Source organism: Lygodium microphyllum, chromosome 4 (assembly GCF_053477565.2).
Source record: "Lygodium microphyllum isolate KBCC chromosome 4, Lygodium_microphyllum_v1.1.10, whole genome shotgun sequence".
Taxonomy (NCBI): Eukaryota; Viridiplantae; Streptophyta; class Polypodiopsida; order Schizaeales; family Lygodiaceae; genus Lygodium; species Lygodium microphyllum.
In genome coordinates, this window is record NC_141138.1 from 45652217 (window position 1) to 45666685 (window position 14469).

At 41.1% G+C, this 14469-nt stretch overlaps 1 pseudogene; it reads left to right on the forward strand.

Moving 5' to 3' along the window:
- LOC148036993 (uncharacterized) overlaps positions 1 to 2878 on the forward strand; it is a 7539-nt pseudogene extending 4661 nt beyond the window's left edge.
- The last annotated feature ends 11591 nt before the right edge of the window (positions 2879 to 14469 follow it).

The window sequence follows — 14469 nt, forward strand, 5'->3', positions numbered from 1 at the left end:
GAGGGGGGAGGAATTTAATTAAAAAGGGGAGGGGGAAAAGAAAGAGAGAGATTTCTCTCTCTATAACTCTCTTTCTCTATGTTCCCCCTCTCTCTCCCTCCCTCCCTCTCCTCTTCCTTCTTTTTTGCTCTTTGTATATATATATATATATATCTCTATTTTAATTAAAAAGAAAGTATTTCTTTTTTCTTTTTTTTCTCTTTAATTTTTTTCTTTTCTCTTTCTTTTAAATTTTATATTTTCTCTCTCTATAATTTTCTCTATGTGTTCAAATTCTTTCTCTTCTTCTTCTTATTTTCTCTCACATTTTTTTCTCTCTATCTCTCTCCCTCCTCTTCCCTCTCTCCTCTCTTTTCCTTTTTTCTTTTCCTCTCTCTCTTAAATTTTATATTTTATCTATCTATAATTCTCTTTCTTTCTTTTAAATTTTATCTTTCCTCTCTCTATAATTCTCTCACTGTGTTCCAATTCTTTCTCTTCTTCTTATTTCTCTCTCTCTCTCTCTCTCTCTCTCTCTCTCTCTCATTTTCTTCTCTCTGTTTCTCTTCCCCCTCTTTCCTCTCTTTTTCTTTTTTCTTTTCCTCTCTCTCTCTCTCTTAAATTTTATATTCTCTCTCTATAATTCTCTTTCTCTTTGTTCCCCCCTCTCTCTCTCCCTCCCTCTTCTATATATATATATATATATATATATATATATATATATATCTCCCCTTATTTTAATTAAACAAAAAGTTTACATTTAAAAGTTTAATTAGAGAGAGAGAGAGAGAGAGAGAGAGAGAGAGAGAGAGAGAGAGAGAGAACCTAGGTCCTACACATGAGAGAGAGAGAGGGGGGAGGAATTCAATTAAAAAGGGGAGGGGGAAAAGAAAGAGAGAGATTATAAGTGAGAGAGGGGGGAGGGGGTTTTAATTTAAGAAAGGGAGGTGAGGGGGGAGGCTTTAATGAAAAAAGGGAAGGGGAAGAGAAAATGAGATATTACATATGAGAAAGAGGGGAAGGGAAAGGGAGGGAGGTTTGGAAAAGGGGGTAGGTTCCGGAAGCCCTCTGGAGGTTCGAGGATTTCCGAACCTATAGCTAAAATAATATAGTAGTAAGATATTTTAGTTTATTTTTTCTCCTCTCATGGTTCTCCCTCTCTCTCTCTTTCCTTTTTTTCTCTCCTCGCTTTTCTTTTCTCTCTCTCTCTCTCTCTCTTTATTCTTTGCCCTCTCTTCTTTCTCTCTCTCTCTTTATTCTTTTTAAATTTTTTCTTTTCTCTCTCTCTCTCTCTCTCATTTTCTTCTCTTTGCGCTTTGCTTCTCTCTCTCTCTCTCTCTCCTCTCTTTTCCTTCTCTCTTTCTCCTCTATTTTATATTTTCTCTCTCTATAATTCTCTCTACATGTTCTCTCTCTCTCTCTCTCTCTCTCTCTCTCTCTCTCTCTCTCTCTCTTTTCTTCTTCTTCTTTTTCTTCTTTCACTTCTTCCCCCCAATCTCTCTTAAAGTATCATTAGGAGAAATATGGACTCTCTTTTTTGCCCCTTAAGGGGTTTCTCTCACCTCTCTCTCTAAAAAGAGATTCCAAAATAATATTAGAATAAGAGAGCTTCTACAATCAACCAAATCTTGTATTTATATTTTCAATAGATTTCACCTATTATTTTATTCTCAAACTGTAGGATAATGTCACTTTTTCTCAAAATACTCATAACTAAAAAAATACAATTCTAATTTTTGTAAAAATTGAGCCAATCATTAATATATGACTTTTTAATGCCCTCATGACTTTTCAACATGAAAATATATTAGAATCATTCTCATTCTTGCTTCTTAAAAGGGCGGAAGTTAAAAAACGATATAAAATGACGTACACATCATATTTTAAGATTATTTTTTACCCAAAGACACAATTTTGACTCGAGAGTTTCCTTGTAAATTTTTATTGTTTTTGGACAAGTATATGTCCATTTCTGGGCATTTCTTTATTTCCTCTCAAAGCTCTAGTTTTGTCCGAAATTTTGTGTACTCTTCTCCTTCCCTCTAGAATATGATTTCTTGCATACGAATTCTTTTGAAGAAATACTCAGTACTGTCTACAACAGTAGTGGTTTTGATAGCATTTGCTAAAATCAAATAATCTCCATCTACAACATTCTCTACCTTGCTACAAGTAATCTCCCTCCTCAGTATTGTGCTATAAGATATCTTCCTCTTCAACACTCTATACTACAAGCAATCAAGTGATAAAGGAGGTATCTTTATTTTTTAAATATCTGTGATGTTATTATTCTTCATAGTTGTTGTTTAATCCTTAAGTGTCAATTCATAGAGAGAGAGAGAGAGAGAGAGAGATAGAGAGAGAGAGAGAGAGGGAAAGAGGGAGAAGGAAGGGGGGAAGAGAGGACAATGTGAGATGAACTAGGAAAATAAGTAATAGAGTGACAGAGAGTAAATTAGGGTAGAAGATAAGATGATGTTATTGTTCTCCACTAGCCAAGCTTGTATATAAAAGTGTTTAAATATCTTTGATCAATTCTTCTTGAGAGAGAGAGAGAGAGAGAGAGAGAGAGAGAGAGAGAGAGAGAGAGAGAGAGAGAGAGAGAGAGAGAGAGAGAGAGAGAGAGAGAGAGAGAGAGAGAGAGAGAGAATATTTTGGATAGAACAGAAGATAAGATTGGACGCTGATTAGAGGTAGATTAAAAGATAAGATTACAAGTAGATTAGGGGTTGATTAGGGTCTATCATGACTGAAATCAAGAGAAAGAGACAAGATCAAACTTGGTAAAAAATAATATAGATATAATGAATCAAAGAGGTGTAATTGTGTGATTTGAGCCAATCCAGAATTAGTTGCATGCTGCTGGATTGATGCTGACCTGCTGCTCCCAGATATTTAGACGTTCTTGCTATTGATAAAATTTTTTGGCATTGACTTCTTAGCTTACTATTAATCAGATACACCTAGATAGATTAGCAACTCTCTTGCAAAAGTTGAGGTTTAGGGATGGTGATGCCAATACATTTAAAGAGACAGTTGCTAAATTTCATAAGTCCATAGTGGAGGCATGGACTACAAATAGTATAACACACTACATGGTCAGTATTGTCACCATTACAAAAAAATATCATCATTTGAAATTATTTTGTGTTTCTAATATCTCTTCTTGTGCAACATATACTTGAAGCATATGGTCCATACTTTGCAGATCAAGGAAGTTTGGTAGTATGGTCAACTCAAGGCATGGAATGATCTCATTGGCAAGCTCGCTGTGCTTTTCAAAAGGCAACTGATCATGGAGGTGGCATCAATGATTCCAATTCTATGAGGCAATTATTACAATGGTGGTATAGGAGACTAGAGATACGATACAAGGAAAGAAAAGAAGTCCAAAACCTCTTAAGTAGAATTTATAAGTAGGGCAATATATGAAGTGAGAAAAGCAAGATATGAAAACAACACAGCTAGACAACGCCACGCAGAATGGTTGGCAACCCAAGAGAGAGATGGCAAGAAATGGAGACCTAGATAAAGATAATACTTTTGATGCATTTAGAGTTCATGAGAGAGCATAGGTACCCTGGATATGACACATCAATACTCATATCTTTAACATGAGATGTCTTGCAAATTTGGTTTAAAATTTCGAAGGTTTGTCACTATGTTTTTCAAAGTCGATTTCGAAGTATGTTTTTTAATTTTAAAGTTCATTTACACTACAATAAGTTTAAAAGTTGCATACTAAAGTCAAGTCTCTCCTTTCATTTTTTCCCATTACTCTTCACTTTACCGTCCACCTTTCTATCCTTCATTATCACAACCATGGCACGTTCCAAGCTTCCTATTAAGAAGGCACCTGCAAGAGCAAGAGCTCAACACTCTTTTGAATCTAGTGAGCGTATGTGAGTGACAAAGGTCCCTTGGTGGCCCTACTACAGGTAATAATGGTGGTGCTACTATGTCAAACAATGGTGGTCCTAGTGTGGTCAATAATGATGGTTTGCCATTGTCCAGAAATGGTGGTCCACGTGCTCTAGTTTCTCCACCTCCCACTATTGCTCTAGCTGGTAATACGTGTCCTCCAACACATAAGAAGCGAAGATGGAGACCAGGCATAGCTACGCTACGTGAGATAAGGACATTCTAGAAGAGTGCCAACTTTAAGGTGGTGCGAGAAATACTGCAAGATCTGCAGTTAGGGCATCACCACAAGTTCTTTTCAAGGAATCGGGCAAGGAATGTGGGGCGATGGTCAAGCCAAGCCTTTGTTGCTCTCCAAGAAGCAGCTAAAAGTTACTTGATTGATCTAATGAGTGATTCTTAAGTTTTAGCCATTCATGTCCGACTTATCACTATTAAGCCCATATATATGGTTCTTGTTCATAGGATCCGCAACAAGTATGCATTTAATCTTAATGTCAACAATATGCTTTGAGAAGCTACCTTGTAATTGGATCTATGTTTTTAGCTCAGGTTTGGTTGTAGATTGTAAGGAGCTTAGTTTTGGTTTATCTTTCCAGTAGACCTTCAAGTATTTGATAGTAGTGATCTACAAAATGGAGCTAAATTTTACCTATCTCTAGTTGTACTTCGTGCAATGCACTATCTATCGTGTATTTCATGGTTTCATAGTGATCTACAAAATGGAGCTAAATTTTACCTATCTCTAGTTGTACTTCGTGCAATGCACTATCTACCGTGTATTTCATGGTTTCGTAATGCCAAATCTGATATTTATTATTCTATTTTGCCATGATTTGCATTGTGCGTATTTCCAAGTTTCTAATTTTGAAAGTAGTTTTGTTAAGGATAAATTCAATGCGCAATCACACACACATCAGTGATCAGTTGTACATGGGTCGATACACTATATCTTTACTGTATTTAGCAATTTGGCAACACTATATTCGATATGCGATATTCCATTTGACCCATGACTTATTTTTTGTGAATTTTTAAGTTTCCAATATTTCACGTAGTTTAGTTGGCAACACATTTAGTATGCAGTTGCATACACTCTGTGCGGTGGCGAGTTTTTCTGTTATTAGTGAAGTATAATCCAGTTAATGCATTTTCAAAAAATGATTGAACTGTCAACTTTATAAATCAAAATCTGGTGAAACTTCACCCACATTCCAGGCATCATAAAAAATCATGGATATTAAAAAATTGACCCCATCAAAAGTTTCTAGGACACTTGTCCAGAGGTAGGTGTCTCGGGCCCTGAATCCCAGATTTAGGGCCCTAGACGGCAGCCTCCGGATAGGTGTCCTAGAGACTTCTGATGAGGCTTTTTTTTTTGGTAGTTGATGTACCCTAGAGGAGTCCACACGTAAAATTTCATGTCAATCGGATCACTAGCCATATTTTTCCAAATCTTGGATACATTAATTCAGATTTAAGGGTTTTTTGAAAGTTCTGCCATAAGTTTAAAGTTTCACCTCATTTTACACATTTCACTTTTAAGTTTTGGGTTTTCTCTCCTAGAATACATGGCACGCACCAAGCAAGCGGCCCGAAGACACCCCCCTGGAAATCCTATGCAAAGGCCACCTCCCCCAGCTCCACTACCATCACCACACTACCACCATGCCAGCATCGCAAGCGTCAAGGGAAGGCCGACACAGTGGCTCTTCATGAGATGCACCATTACCAAAAGACCACGCACCTCATGATACCAAAAGCTCCATTCCAGAAGCTAGTGCATGAGATTATGGACGGCATACTCATTAAGAACAGCATGAGGTACTTCCCAGACGGAACACGCTTGCAACAACCTGATCATTGGACTGCCCAAGCCCTCCTTGCACTACATGAAGCTATTGAAGCTTATGCCATTGACTTGTTTGGAGACTCGATCTATGCAGCAGTACATGCAAGGAGAGTCACCGTCATCGATAGGGATTTGCGGATAGTGAGGTTCTTCCGGCAATGGAAGGATAGTCCTCGCGGAGATCAACAACGATAGGGTTGTACTACCAAAACATATACGGAACGTAGCTTTCAAAGAGATTTTGTAAAACCCTAGTTGTAATGGATCCCATTTAAAATGTTATGAATATGAATACAATTTTTTTTGGCCTGTCTTATTTTTGTTTATTCACTTTTTATTTGTTTTATTTATGTCTTTGAGTTATCATTACATGTGTTCGAACGAATACATATTGCGCACGAACTTGATAAAGCACTACGTATTAATTTAGGGTACGAATAGTGTTGCATATAAATCTGATCAATAAATGTAATACTCAAGTAAAAAACAATAATAAATGACGCATATGACAAACTATATTGCATGCAAATCCGGGTTTTCATTACTTCAATAGAAGATTACAAATTATATTACATTGGTATTGAGATATCATTTGACACTAAGTACATCTATCACTCCTAGGCTTCTTTGAGCTAGACTCCCCATTGTTAGATCTATTCTTGATCATAGACAGCAACACATTTTGCCCTAGTAGTTCTTGCCTAATGACATTGGGGTCTTCAATACCAGCAACCATGCCATGGGCCACCATGGAAAAAAGTGGTCCAAGCCTAGTACTAGAGAAGCTTCGAATGTCGAAGCAACACTGCTTTCTCCAAGCTAGAGTTTGTTGGGATGGTCTTAAAGGGCCCAGCCTTTGTTAGTGCCCTCAACTTCAAGAAGTTCTCAGAAAAATCCGAAGAGAATGTCTTATGGAATACAAAAATGTCGCTCACAAGTTGGCTGATATACTCCTTCAATGCTGAGTCCTGCACCCTTCCTTGGCTACCAGATCAGCCACCTTGTCTAGATGAAAATTCATCTATATGGACAATGTCTTGCATCAGACAAGTTCAGTGTCAGCAGACTCACTATGTCAAACTCACTATGCATGGAGTGTGGTAAAGATATATACATCGGATTTGCGTCAAAATTTACTAGTAGGGCCCTTAGGGCATCCGGAGTGTGCACATCAAATTTTGTCAGGATCGGGCCCCCAAAGATGCCCTGGCCAGAGGCTCACGTCTGGGGGCCTGAATCTGCCATGTTGTGGGGGGGGATTGTGCCATGTCGTGGGGGGGGTTGGGTGGAGCATGGTTTTCCTAGGGGGGAAGGTGCATCATGTCATGGGGGGGTGGGGTGGGGTGAGGTGAGGTGGGGTGGGGGGTTTTTTGAGAGGTGGGGGGGATGAGGGTGTGCCATGTTGTGGGGGGTGAGGTGGGGTGGGTTGAGCGAGGTTTTTTAAGGTGACGTGAGGTGGGTGGGGGGGGGGGAAGGATGAGGGTGTGCCATGTCGTGGGGGAGTGGGGTGGGTTGAGCGAGGTTTTTTGAGGTGAGGGCATGTGTTGTGTTGTTGTGGGGCGGGGTTTTTTGGAGAGGGAGTGTCATGGTACGATGGAGCGCGAGGGTGTGCCATGTCGTGGGGAGGGGGGTGGGGGAGGTGCCATGTTGTGGGGAGGGTTTAGCGGGGTTTTTTTGTTAGATATGATCAATGCCCCACCCTCATTAGGTGCTACCAATGATCCATGGTGCTCAAAGTTGTAAGGCCCCCATTATGAGGAGCAGCCAAGTGTGAGCCCGGACATTGGTGGAGTCCTGACTTGTATATCAGATGAGGTCTATGTGACCGGATGGCAAAAAGGTGACTATTGTGGGTCTAATATTTGGGTTAGACGGAGAGGTTAAGTTGGTAGCAACTCGAAGCACATTGCATTGAGTTGCATGGTAAGGGAGTTAAAAGGGGCCCCTATTGTGGGGTCCGGGGGCCGCGGAAGCGGCCCCTGGCTGGCCCGATGGTAAAGGGAATATTCCCTGGCCGACTAGTGGAGGCTCATATGGTAGGTCGGTCAGCAGGCCAACCTAACGACCTTCGAGGCTATAAAAGCTAAATCCCTTCGCAGCCATCACTCACTCATCTTTCACCCAGTCAGAGTTGTTGTTCTAGCTAGCCTTAAACTCTTCACCTATCTTCTGTCTAGATCGCCATCTAAGCTTCACACAGTGGAAGCGCATGGGTGGACAAAGCCATCTTTGTATCAGTTGTTTGAAGTTAAAGAATTTACTGATTCTCCTCTTATCTGTTGTGTACTCTCTATCTCTATCTCAGATTCTGTTCGCTGCGCCGTGTAATATTTTTCATGGTATCAGAGCCCAGGGGGCTCTAGAGATCGGAGAGTGTGCAAGAGGCAAAGGCTTCAACAACAAAGAGAAACTATGTCGACTTTCGGAAGCGGTGCAGGAGGTGGTGTTGCTGTACTGGCTATTCAAACACTGAGGATTTGTCCACCAACCTTCAGTGAAGGCAAGTTAGATGGTACAAACTACACCTTGTGGAAGTTCAAAATTACAACTATCCTTGATTCTTATGAGCTTCTGGAGATTGTGCTGGGGACTGATGCAGAATCACAGCCATCAAATCCTGGTGTGATGATTCCTCCGAATGCAGATCTTCTACGAGCTTGGAAACGAAGGAATGTAGATGCATTGTGTGCCTTAGTTACAAGCTGTTCTGACAGTGTTTTGACTCTGATTCAGCATACAACCAAAGCGTCAGAGGCTTGGAATGTACTAAGGAGTCAGTATGAAACAAGAAACCAAACAAGGATTCAATTGGAGAAGCAACTAGCAGCGGAGAAGTTTGCTGAAGGAGAGACGGTTGAAGCATTCATCACTCGGATTAAGAATCTGCGCGACCAGATGGCTGGCGCTGGGATACAAAAGACTAGTGAAGAGCTAGCTCAGAGGTGTCTTCGGATTTGTCCACAAAAGTTTGATAGACTAGTAACTGCCCTTAATACTCAGGTGAGACCTCAAGCTTTGACTCTTGAGGAGTTTTGTGTATTATTAATGGAGGAGGAGTTGAGGCTGAAAGCCCGAGAAGCAAGCAACAATGGAGATGCTGCATTCTCTGCCAATGCAAAAGGCAAAGGTGTTTCCTCCACCAAAAATGATGGTGACAAAAAGAAGAAGGGCGGCAAGAAGAAGTTTCAAGGAGAGTGCTTCTACTGCAAGAAGAAAGGACATGCAATTGCAGATTGTCGTGTCAAGAAGGCAGATGAAAAGAATGGTACCCTTAAAAGTAAAGGAAAAGAGACAGCCAATACAGCTGAAGCAGAGTTGGAATTATTCATGGCGACCATTGAGGAAGTGTGCTCCTCGGCGCAAGAAGAATCTACCACTGACTCATGGGTGTTGGATAGTGGGGCCTCCCGTCACATGACCAACAAGAAAGTCTATACAGTTCTATGCAGCCTCTACAAGAATCCATCACTGTGACGGTTGGAAATGATGCTAAATGCCTTGCTGCGGGCACAGGTACTATTTCTTTTGTTGCTGCAAATGGTGAAGTCAAAAAGCTTTCAAATGTGTTGTATGTTCCCGAAATCAGGAGAAATCTCTTATCAGTTGCTGCCATAATTGATCTTGGTCATGAAGTGAGGTTCAAGAAGACAGGTGCATAAATTATTGATAGTGCTGGCACAATTGTTGGCAAAGGAGAAAGAAGGAACAACCTGTATGAGCTAAGTGCTCTTACAGCCACCGCTGGAGTGGGCACAAGTAAGCTTTGGCATGAAAGGTTTGGACACATCGGATTTGCAGTATTGAAGGAGATGCAAAAGCAAGGTATGGTTGCTCACCTACCTACAATAACTGAATTGAAGGAACCATGTGAAGCTTGTATGATGGGCAAGCAACAGAGAAACGCATTTCCACAAGAAAGCAAGAATAGAGCACAGACTCCTCTAGAGTTGGTGCATGCTGACTTGTGTGGTAAGATGCCCACACAGGCCTTGGGGGGATCTTCTTATTTTATGTTGATTGTCGACGACTATAGTAGGAAGATGTGGGTGTACTTCCTTCATGATAAGGCTCAAGCTTTTGGTAAGTTTAAAGAATGGCTAATACTTGTTGAGAATGAAACAGGGAAAAGTGTGAAGAAATTTAGAACAGTTCAACTCAAAGGAGTTTGAAGGCTTTTGCAAGAGCAAAGGGATCAAGCGTCAATTGACGACGCCTCATACACCTCAGCAGAACGGTGTTGTGGAACGCAGGAATCGCACCATTGTGGAGATGGCAAGATACATGCTAAAGGGCAAGGGATTGCCTAACCATTTTTGGGCTGAAGCTGTTAATACTGCTATCTACATTCTAAATCGGAGCTATACAAAGGCTCTCAAGGGAAAAACACCTCATGAGGCTTACACTGGTAAGAAACCATCTGTCTCACATTTCAGAATTTTTGGATGTGAATGTTATGCACATGTTCCAGATGAGAAGAGAAACAAGTTACAACCAAAAAGCAGAAAATGTATCTTCTTGGGTTATAGTGATGAGCAGAAGGCTTACAAATTATATGACCAAGAGGCAAAGAAGATCATCGCGAGCTGTGATGTGGTGTTCAAGGAGGAGCCACATACAGTGGAGGAGGAGAAGGCAAGTTCTTCCACTTTATCATCAAGCGAAGAAGTAGTCCACTATGAACCTGTCCCGAGAGCTATCCCTATCCTTAAGGAGGAGGAAGCATCATCTTCAGATGATGAGGAAAAAGTTCACCAACCTGACATCACCCCACCGGAAAAGCCATTTCCGCGCTGGGTGAAGCAGCTCTATGACCACAATAATCCTATGCCTGCATCTGTTGAGGAGAAGGCAGACGGACCAAGGAGGTCTCAGAGAATAGAGGAGCAAAGGAGGGCTTCTGCTCACATAGTCAATATGGCCTTGATGGTTGAGATTATGAGAGAAGTAAAGGAGGCAACTGACTTAGAAGAAGCACTTGCAGATCCATCATGGAAGGCTGCTATGCAGGCGGAGTATGACAGCGTAATGAAGAATGACACTTGGGAGCTAGTGGATTGACCAGCAAAGCGGAAGGTTATTGGCACCAAGTGGATCTGGAACGTAAAGTACAAGGTTGATGGTACCTTAGAAAAGTACAAAGCTAGACTGGTTGCCCAAGGATTTTCACAAGTTGAAGGGTTTGATTTTCAAGAGTCATTTGCCCCAACTGCCAGAATGACCACTATTTGCACGGTACTTGCAGTGGCTGCCCACAAGAAGTGGCCAGTGTACCAAATGGATGTTAAGTCAACGTTCTTAAATGGTGACCTCAAGGAGGAGGTGTACGTGGCTCAGCCACCAGGGTTTGAGGCCCCCCATTCTAAGAACAAAGTATGTAAGCTGAAGAAGGCATTGTATGGGCTAAAACAAGCCCCCAGAGCATGGTACCAGCGGATAGATAGGTTCTTTTTAAACCTAAACTTCAAAAGATGTGCCTCAGATGCTAACTTGTATGTTTACAGGGATTGTAAAAAGTCTGTAGTGATTGTCCTATATGTGGACAACCTTCTTATTACAGGTGACTATGAAGATATGATCAACCAAACTCGAAAGGCTTTGAGTTCTGAGTTTGAAATGACAAACTTGGGCTTGCTGCACTATTGTTTGGGGATTGAAGTCTGGCAAGAGCCAGGAAAGATCTTCACCTCTCAGAAGAAGTATGCATGGGAGATCTTGAAGGCATTTGGCATGACCGAGTGCAAGGAGATAGCTACACCTATGGAGGTGAATGCAAAGTTATCCGTCGAGGATACATCAGCACTAGCAGACATTGGGAGGTATAGGAGGTTGGTCGGCAGTCTGATCTACTTGTGTAACACCAGACCAGATATATCAGTTTTGCTGTTGGTGTTTTGAGCAGGTTCTCAAACAAACCTCATGAGAGTCATTGGAAGGTTGGGATGCGGGTGCTCAGATACTTGAAGAAAACTCTTGACTATGGTATCACATACAGTTTTGGAACTTCTCTTGTGGGAAACTATGACTCAGATTGGGCAGGAGACATTGATTCTAGGAAGTCAGTTTCTGGTTATTGTTTCTCTTTGGGTTCAGGAATTTTCTCTTGGATTAGTAAGAAGCAACCAAGAGTGGCATTGTCTTCTACCGAAGCAGAGTACAAGGCAGCTTGTTTTGTTGCATGTGAGGCCGTATGGTTGAGAAGGATTCTATGGCATATGGGAGTGCAGGATGAAGAACCAACTGTGCTGAGATGTGACAATCAGAGTTGCATCGCCATTGCCAAAAATCCAGTGTTTCATGCACGCACCAAATATATAGAGATCCAGTATCACTATGTGCATGATTTGATGGAGGATGGGATATTATGGTGAAGGAAAGCTTGTCCAGATGAGACCGGATTGCTTCCGGATCAATGAAGACATGAAGATTGCTGATCTTGAAGATGCTGGACATTAAATGAGGGCTATCCTATAGTCCCGTAGCAAACCCGAGATCTCGAGACACAAAGCCTAAGCGGTAATTCAATTTTTATGAAGAAAAAATTAGTTTTTATGCTATTTGGTTGATGAAATATTGTTCCCATGGGCTGATTATGCATCATGATGTTGTTTGCTATGAGTTTTATCAGTTTATGCTCTGAAAATCAGAAAATCATAAGTGATATAGCTGAAGTTAATGGTATAAAACCCGTAAAACACGCGTTTGAGGGGTAATATGGGGATTTTTTACAAAATAAAGGGGAAATATGAGATATAACATCAACAAAACCTGAAATTTTACTATGAAGAAACTTAAGGGCCACAGCCCACAATCAATCTTAATTTCTAGTCTTTTTTTAATAGAATAAAATAGAGGAAAAATACAAAAAAATGGTAAAAATTGGGTTTTAAATAGGAGAAAATTAGGAAACGATAAAAAAAAATTCCAAAAAATTACATAAGTGGTTATGCAATGTATAATGAAGGTAGAGCATGAGATTAGCCTTAGTTTACCCTCGTTTCTATGTTTTTGTCCGTATTTATCGCTTTTCCTATAAAGAAATACACATAAAACGACTCTTTCACCTATCAACGAATGCAAAACATTAAACAGTAGGGTGAGAGGGGAGTTTGAGCGTCAAAATATAAATTTAAGCCTGATTTATGTGTTGCATCATGCCTATAGGACGTTGTTTTAAAATAAAGAAAAAGGCAGCATGAGCATAAGGCTCGGTGTCTCTCCTCGTTTCAATACATAAATATTAGCATGGAAATCATAAAAAGATTGGTTTCGCACAATGCACAATGCTGATTTTCTTTTGTTTGTGCACTAAACCATTCACATTATGCACTATGCATGGTTCATGGTATCAAAGGAAAAGCTCCTGGACTGCATAGCAATTGTTTTCTTAGGACTGTGACCCACGATTGAGCCTGTGAGGTTGTTCCTTGCCGTAGGATAGAGGGTCGGTTTCCTAAGGGACTGTTAAGTAAGGACACATGGTATATCTCTTGGAAATACGAGAAATATAAAAGAGAGGAGTTTGTGTTCGATTGTGTCATATGTTGAGCAGCACATCAAAGGGCCAATCCCTGCGATGTAGGAGAGCTGCAGTAGGGCCGTGGTGTTTCTACTGTGAGGTTGCCTCCATATGTGTGTGATCGTGGCATTACCAATAAGTATAGGTTCTCCCTCTGAGGAGTTTAAGGGAAACGTTGGACTATAAAATATAAACGCATGAATTAAGCTTTAGGGAAGTTTGTCCTTTAGCATTAGATTAACGCTCCTGGTCCGCGAGACTGTGAGGGTGTTTGTGTCATGAGCATGAGGTCCGGCTAGTGCTATAGCTAGTGCCGGCCCATTTCAGGTCCCATCAGTGGTGCGTCTGCCGGGAGCTGCCTATAAGTGGTCTTAGTAACCCAACTGCCCCACATAGTCCGTTAGGTGTAGGAGGAAACGCGAGTTCTTCCTCTCTTCCATTAAGTCTACCCACTTCAAGTGGGGGTGTGATTCCGCCAGTTCAAGCTCCCATTGCTAATTCGATTGTAGCCATGGAAGAACCCATTGCAATTCCTACAGGGACGCCAGATTTACCAGCTTTAGGAGTTTCCTTGCCCATTTTTAATGGGTTAGCTGAAGAGGATGCGGAATTTTACATTTGTGAGTTCCAAAGATTGATGTTCAATTATCGCATCCAAGATGAGGGACATCTCATGATGTTCTTTAATATGACATTAAAAGAAAGGGCTGCGGTATGGTATCACAGCATATAGAGTCTGGGACCATAACCACAATCGATCAATTCTATGCAACTTTCCGCGGAGAATATGCCCCTGAAAGAGGTGGTCAATATTGGTTGCGTGTCTTGAATGTAACACGCCAAGACCCTCATGAGAATGTGAAAGCCTACGCTAAGAAGCTTAAGAAAGTATTTCGTAAGTTACAAACTTACATTCCTATTCCGCCAGCTGCCCAATTGCAATACTTCTTGCATGGGTTGGATTTTAATATTCAAGTGCAATTGAGCAGTGTGGCTTTGGCTGATATAGACACCGCTATTACGTGGGTAGAAGGAGTAGAAGTATGATTACAGATGGCCTACTCCTCTCGAATGAATGTTAATGTGGGTTTAGTACTTGGAGGCAATCTACCATTGAAAAATGGAAGTCAAGGGATGCCTACGACTAACCCTAATGGGAGAGGAAGTATGGTTCAGAATGTACCCTTGTTGCCAGCTCCTC